Here is an 8,317-nt window from a genome sequence, read left to right as displayed (position 1 = left end):
AGGAGGAAGAAGCATTCCTCTTATGACCTGTTCCTTTTTTATCCAACCAAATCCAATAAGATAAAAAGTTACCTAAAGGTGCTATGGTAAGAAGATTTAGAAACAGTGTCAAAGACACTGTACTGTCAAGGATACTCCTAAGAATGAATTTGGAAATTTATCTCTCTTTCTTTCATTGTATTTATGTTTGTGTATGTGTGTTTGTATGTCTGTGTTGATATAACTATATAAATACACATGTGTATATATAAAAAGATATATATTTATTTTTATTTATTCATTTATATCTCAAATTTCATGGGTGGCCCCCTCATAGCTTTTTGATGTTAATTCATTCAGAGCAGTGCTAAAGGACTAAAAAGTTACCTATTCAGATACCACATTTTAATTTTAGACTTTGTTTTAATTCAAATAGCTGTCATTACTTTACAGCTTATGAACTGGTTGATCTTTACAAATTCACATATAGAGGAGATGGAGTTCAGCATCCCTGTTTTCTCATACTGCTGTTGCCTGGGACATGGGGGCTCCCAGCCTTATGACTTCAGAGGCACCCTTTGAACTGTCGCAGCATCTAGTCGTTGAGGGCTTTAGCCTCAGTGTCTACAGCACTCCAGAAAGCTTCAAGGAAAAGTTCCTTCTCAAGACCTGCAAGAACCCAATGGTACCCATAGGCTGCCTGGGCACAGTGGCTGCCCTCACCCATGACCTCTACTGCTTCCCTAGGGATCAGAGCCAGTGCTGCCAGCTCATGATATACAACCAGATTGCCACCCAGGGCTTCTCGCTCACAGCCACCTTGCTGGATCCAGCTTCATCAGCTATGAAGTCTCTGCCCAAGCCTGGCTTGGTCTTGAAAGCTCCGTGGAGATTATTCCCAGCCTGGGAGTAACCACTGGTCCTGCCACAGGATTTATTCCCTCATCTGCCCTGACCAGTCCCTGTGTCAATGGAGGAGCAAGTGGCCAATTGTGTAATCGACAGATTTTTTTTCAGGAATCTCAGATTCTGTTCACTTCGGGTGTCGCATACTTCTACTTGTGCTACACCCTCTTCACCCCCTACTTAATAAACTCTGATCCACTTGTAAAAAAAAATTCATGTATATATAACTAAACCTAGTATGTTAGTTTTTATTAGAAATGAGGCTTTATATAAGGTAGTAATGAAAATTTTAGCCTGTAAATAATTAATGCATCAAGATACAAGCCAAGTTCTTTACAATTACCCTAATCCTAGTGTGTAACAGCCTTTTGTGGTAGAATTTATTTCAAATTCCACTTCAGTTTGTAGGTACCCATCCCTCTTCTCACGTTTAATTCCCAATTCTTAAGCCCCTCCATCACTTTCTTGCTTTCACCATCATAGATATCTTTTCTGACCCTCAGGGTCAAGCAACTGCAGGCTAAGGTAGGGGCGGGGGGCTCCTTCCAATATGACAGTGAGTATGGGCACTAGCCTCACACCGTGGCAAAACTCTGGAGGGTCATTGACACATCCAGGCTCTATTAGCTCCATTCTTTTCTGCTGAGGGCTCCACTGTTCTCTGTCCACTGCTACCTTGTCTCCTTGCTCCAAATGAGATTCTGTGCTCTCTTGGTCCACTCTAGTAGAGTCTCACATGTGGGCAATCTGATAGTTTCTTAAGAGTTTTGGCTGCTACTAATTAAGGGTGACAAAACACACTTAGGAGAAGAAGCATCCCTTTTATAACTTGTTCCTTTTTTATCCAAATGGGTCCAAAAAGGTAAAGAGTTACCTACAGATGCTACCGTGAGATGACTCCAAAAGAGTGTCAAAGACACTCTGTATTGTTATCCACTGACACCCTGCTATCATTCTCCTTGTTTCCAAATAGAAATCTCTCTTCACTTTGTGTGTGTATCTTTACAGATATATCTATAATCTCACCTTTTGCTGGAGACTTCCTCAGTGGTTACTGATGTCAGTTTATTCCAATCAGAACTAAAGGATTAAAATGTACATGATCAAACACCATGTGACTTCATAGACTCACTTTTCTCATTCAAATTAGCTACAATTTCTCTATAACTTACAAAATGGTTGAACCCCGTAAGTTCACATGTAATTTGGTTATTTGGAAAATATTTCATCTTTCCCTAGAATTGAGGCTTCATATGATGGTAATAAAATTCTTAGGCCTGTAAAAGAATCCTTAATGGATCAAGATTTAAAAACATTTCTTTACTACTAAACTTAACCCCAATGTGTAATTGCCTTTTGTGATTACATTTACTTCAAATTCAGCTATAGTTTGTAGGTAGGAATCCCTCTTATCCCATCTAATTTTCTGATTTCAAGTCCCTCCACCATCTCCTTACTCTTCATGTTTCATGGATGTCTTTCCTTCTCCTCAGATAGGGTTAAGTAACTGTCGGCCTGAGGCAGGGGCTACCTCCAGTATGATGGTTGGTTTGGGTTTGGGATACCAGCCTCCCATTGTGGCAGAGCTCTGGAGGGTAAGGGACAGATCTCAAGTCTATTATCTCTTTTAGTTTCTGCTGAGGGCTCCTCTGCTCCCTGTCCACCGCTACTATCTTTGTGCTTCCAAATAGTGTTTTCTCCCTTGACCCACACTAGCAGAAAGATATACACAGGTACTCTAATAGTTCCCTAAGGATTTTCACTAGTAATCCCTAAAGTTCACGAACACACAAATAGTAAGTGTTCTCTCTCTTTTGACCTGGTCCTTCTTGATCCAAAAAAGAAAAAAGTTATATATAGAAGCTGACAGGCTATCACGGACATTCTGTATTGTCACCAATGCTCCCAAATGGTTTTCCCACTCAGATGACAGAAAATCAACTCACCTATTGTTGATGTTCTGGCGAGAGGACTCTGAAAAGGCTACTAAAGCATTCTTATTTCTGTCAAAGAACAAAAAGAATATGCAAAAAATAAAGCCAGACAATGAGGAAGGAAATAATACCAGGAAATGATTCCTTTTTTCAAGAGGAAATCATTCCTCTTTCCTGACAGGAATTTCAGGCACAAAAAGTCACACATGACAAATTTGAAGGAATGTGACAGGAACTGAAGGGGTTACCACAGTGGCACCTGTAAGCAAGCCTCTTGGGGGGGGGGTGTGTGCGGGTGTGCATGTGTGTGTGTGCCTATGTGTATTTATTGGAAACAGAAGGAAGCAAGCAAGGGAGAAGCAGCAATCATGATTAAATGTTCTTCCTTCCTTCCTTCCCATTTTCTCTACCATTCTGGTCATCATTGAATAAATTTGGGAAGAGGGAGACACAGAGAGAAAGAGAGAGACGCAAGAGTGTAGGGATGAGGTGGTGGATCCAGGTAAGTTGATGAGATGATACAAAGACAATGGAAAGAAAATGCCAGAACAATGAGAATTTCAATGGCAAGGGCTAATCCCTGGTTGCCATTTGGTAGGGCAGAAACAAGTAGCTAGATTAGGATCTGCCTAAATTACGTTTTCAAGATTTTATGAATTGGAAGTAGAGCACATGATCTGAATGATTTTTCGTCTTGCACATTTTTTTAAGTAGACTTTTTTAAAAAATAAGTTTAGGTTTACAGAAAAATTAAGCAGAAAGTACAGTTTCCATATACCCCCCTTCTCCCTCACAGCTTCTCCTATCACTAATATCTTGCATTCATCTGGTATATTTGTTATAACTGATGAATCAGTATTTACACATTATTGTTAACTAACATCCATAGTTCACATTGGTGTTCATTCTTCGTGTTGAACAAGTCTATTGGTTTTTCCAAATGCATAATGTCATGTATCCATCATAACAGCATCATACTGAATAACTGTACTGCCCTAAAAATCCCCTGTACTCTACATATTCATCCCTTTGCCCCCCACTCCAATTCCTAGAAACCACTGATCTTTTCACTGTCTCTACAGTTTTACCTTTTCCACAGTGTCATATAGTTGGAATCATAAAGTATATCGCCTTAGCAGACTGCCTCCTTTCACTTAATTCTTATGCAAGGATTTAAGGTTCCTCTATTTCCTTTTGTGGCTTGATAGATTCTTTTACTTTTTTTAAATTGCTTGCTGAATAATTTTCCATTGTATATAGGCATTACAGGTTATCTATTCTTCTGTGATGTCTTGGTTGCTTCCGATTTTTGGCAATTATGAATAAAGCTGCTATCAAATTTGGGTGGAGGTTTTTGTGTAGGTATAACTTTTCAAGTCATTTCAGGGTTGAAACTCATTAGGAGCACAATTGCTGAATCATCTGATAAGACTATGTTTTGCTTTGTAAGAAATTGCCAAAATGTCTTCCAAAGTGGCTATACTATTTTGCATTTTCACCAACAGTGAATGAGAATTCCTGTTGCTCCTTATCCTTGACAGCATTTGGTGTTTTCAATATTCAGATCTTGACCATTCTAATAGGTGGATAGTAGTATCTTCTTGTTGTCTTAATTTGCAATTCCTGAGTGACATATGATGTTGAGCGTCTTCTCATAAGCTTATTTGTCATTTGTATATCTTCTCTGGTGAGGTATCTGTTCAGATCTTTTGTCCATTTTTCGAGTACTTTTGTTTTCTGATTGTTGATTTTTAAGAGTTCTTTGTATACCTTCAATAAAAGCCCTTTACCAGATACGTCTTTTGCAAATAATTTATTCTAGTCTGGCTGACTTGTCTTCTCATTCTCTTGATAGTGTCTTTCACAGAGCAGAAGTTTTAAATTTTAATGAAATCCAAGTTGTCTGTATTTTCTTTCATGATTTTATTTTTGGTGTTATATATAAAATCATTGCTGTATCGAAGGCCATCTGGTTTCTTCCTGTGTTATCTTCTAGGAGTTTTATGGTTTTGCATTTTATATTTACGTCCGTGATCCATTTTGAGTTAATTTTTGTTAAGTGTGTAAGGTCTGTGCCTAGATTTTTTTTTTCTTGCACATAGATGTCCAGTTCTTCCAGCAACATTTGTTGAAAAGACCATCCTTTCTCCACTGGATTGAGTGCCTTTGCTCCTTTATCAAAGACAAGATGTCTATATTTGTGTGGGCCTATTTCTGGGCTCTCTATTCTGTTCCTTTGATCTACTTGTATATCCTCTCACCCATACCACTCTACCTTGATTACTGTAGCTTTATAGAAAGACTTAAGTCAGGTATTGTCAGTCCTCTGACTTTGCTATTCTTCTTCAATATTGTGTTGGCTATTCTGGGTCTTTTGCCTTTTCACATAAACTTTAGAATTAGTTTGTCAATATTGAAAAAAACGACTTTTCAGGATTTTGATTCAGATTGCACTCAACTATAAGTTGAAGGAATTGACATCGTAACAATATTGAGTCTTCCTATCCATGAACATGGAACATCTTCCCATTTATTTAGATCTTCTTTGATTTCATTAATCAGTTATGTAGTTTTCCTCATATAGATTTTATACATTATTTTGTTAGATTTGTACCTAAGTATTTCAATTTTTTGGTGCTAATGTAAATGGTGGTGTGCTTGTTTCAAATTCCAATTATTCATTGCTGGTATAAAGGAAAGCAATCAACTTTTGTATATTAACCTTGTTCTTGAAACTCTGCTATAATTTATTATTCCAGAAGGTTCTTTGTAAATTATTTTCAATTTTCTACAGAGATAATCATGTCACATGTGAATAAAGACAGTTTTATTTCTTCTGTTCCAATCTGCATATTTTTGTTTCCTTCTTACTGCATTAGTTAGGACTTACAGTATGATGTTGAAAAGGAGTGGTGAAGGGGGATATCCTTGCCTTGTACCTGATCTTATCAAGTTTCTCACCATCAAGTATGATGGTACTTGTGGATTTTTTTTTAACTTTCTAATCCCTTTTTAAATTTTTTTATTTTTATTTTATTGAGGTCATAATAGTTTATAACATTGTGAAATTTCAGTTTTACATTTTTCTTTGTCAGTCACCATATATTTGTGACCCTTTGCCCTTTATGTCCATCCCCAAGTTCCTTCCCCTCTGGTAACCACTAATCTGTTTTCTTTGTCCATGTGTTTGTTTATCTTCCACATATGAGTGAAATCATACACTGTTCGTCTTTATCTGTCTGCCTTATTTTGCTTAACATAATACCCTCAAGGTCTATCCGCATTGTTGCAAATGGGATGATTTTGTCTTTTTTTATGGTCGAATAGTATTCCATTGTATATATATACACACACACACACACACATATATATATACAATGTATATATATATACATATATATATATAATGTATATATACCACATCTTCTTTATCATCAGTCGACAGGCACTTGGGTTGCTTCCACATTTGGCTATTTTGAATAATGCTGCAATGAACATAGGGGTGCATAAGTCTCTTTGAATTATTAATTTCAAGTTCTTTGGATAAATACCCAGTAGCAGGATAGCTGGGTCATATGGTATATATATTTTTAATTTTTTGAGAAATCTCCATACTGTTTTCCATAGTGGCTAGACCAGTTTGCATTCCTACCAGCAGTGTATGGGGGTTCCCTTTTCTGCACATTGTCTTCCATTTGTTATTTTTTGTCTTGTTAATTATAGCCATTCTTACAGGTGTAAGGTAATATCTCATTGTAGTTTTGATTTGTATTTCTCTAATGATTAGTGATGTTGAATATCTCTTTATGTGCCTGCTGGCCATCTGTATATCTTCTTTGGAAAAATGTCTGTTTATATCCTCTGCCCATTTTTTGATCAGGTTGTTTGTTTTTTTGTTGTTGACTTGTAGGCATTATTTATATATTTTGGAGTTAAACCCTTGTCGCATATATGATTTGTAAATATCTTCTCTCAGTTGGTGGGTTGCCCTTTCATTTTGTTCCTGGTTTCCTTTGCCTTGCAGAAGCTCTTTAGTCTGATGAAGTCCCATTTGGTTATTTTTTCTTTTGTTTCCCTTGCCCAAGTAGACTGGTATTCAAAAAGATCCTTCTAAGACTGATGTCAAAGAGTGCACTGCCTATGTTTTCTTCTAGGAGTTTTATGGTTTCACATCTTACCTTCAAGTCATTAATCCATTTTGAGTTAATTTGTGTATGCTGTAAGATAAGGGTCTACTTTCATTCTTTTCATGTGGCTGTCCAGTTTCCCCAACACCATTTATTGAAGAGACTTTCCTTTTTCCATTGTATGTTCTTAGCTCCTCTGTCAAAGATTAGCTGTCCATAGATGTGCGGTTTTATTTCTGGGCTTTCAATTCTGCTCCACTGATCTGTGTGTCTGTTTTTGTACCAGTACCATGCTGTTTTGATTACTATAGCTTTGTAGTATGCTTTGAAGTCAGGGATTGTGATGCCTACAGCTTTGTTCTTTTTTCTCAGGGTTGCTTTAGCTATTCAGGGTCTTTTCTTGCTCATTATGAATTTTGGGATTCTTTGTTCTCTTTTCATGAAGAACATCATTGGGATTCTGATTTGGATTGCACTGAATCTGTAGATTGTGTTAGGTACTGTGGACATTTTAACTATGTTTATTTTTCTAATCCATATGCATGGAATCTCTTTCCACTTCTTTATGACATCATCAATTTCTTCCAATAATGTCTTACAGTTTTCCTTGGTTAAATTTATTCCTACATAATTTATTCTTTTTATTGTGGTTACAAATGGGATTGTATTCTGGAGTTCTCCTTCTGTTAGTTCATCATTAGAGTATAGAAGTGCAACTGATTTTTGTAAGTTGATTTTGTACCCTGCAACTTTGCTGTAGTTGATTATTTCTAACAGTTTTCTGATGGATTCTTTAGAGTTTTTGATATATAAAATCATATTATCTGCAAACAGCAAGTGTTTCACTTCCTCATTGGCAATTTGGATACATTTTATTTCTTTTTCTTGCTTAATTGCCCTGGCCAAAAACTCCAGTACTATGCTGAATAAGAGTGGTGAGAGTGGGCACCCTTGTCTTGTTCCTGTTCTCAGAGAGAGGGCTTTCAGTTTTTCCCCATTGAGTATAATGTTGGCTGTGGGTTTGTCATATATGGCCTTTATCATGTTGAAGCACTTTCCTTCTATACCCATTTTATTGAGAGTTTTTATCATAATTGGATGTTGGATATTGTCAAATGCTTTCTCTGTCTATTGAGATGATCATGTGATTTTTATTCCTCATTTTGTTAATGTGGTGCATCACATTGCTTGATTTGCAGATGTTGAACCCTCCCTGTGTCCCTGCTATAAATCCCACTTGATCATGGTGTATGATCCTTTTAATGTATTGCTGTATTTGGGCTGCCAATATTTTGTTGAGGATTTTTGCATCTATGGCCATCAGCGATATTGCCCTGTAATTTTCCTTCTTTGTGTTGTTCTTTTCTGGGT

At 36.9% G+C, this 8,317-nt stretch overlaps 1 pseudogene; it reads left to right on the top strand.

Moving 5' to 3' along the window:
- The first annotated feature begins 520 nt into the window (after positions 1–520).
- On the top strand, positions 521–892 carry LOC139046532 (HIG1 domain family member 2A pseudogene; annotated as a pseudogene).
- Positions 893–8,317: the final 7,425 nt, after the last annotated feature.

The sequence above is a fragment of the Equus asinus genome, chromosome 11 (assembly GCF_041296235.1).
Source record: "Equus asinus isolate D_3611 breed Donkey chromosome 11, EquAss-T2T_v2, whole genome shotgun sequence".
In the NCBI taxonomy this organism is placed as follows: domain Eukaryota; kingdom Metazoa; phylum Chordata; class Mammalia; order Perissodactyla; family Equidae; genus Equus; species Equus asinus.
The sequence above is the reverse complement of the archived record's forward strand: the minus strand, read 5'-3'. Positions and strand labels throughout refer to the sequence as shown.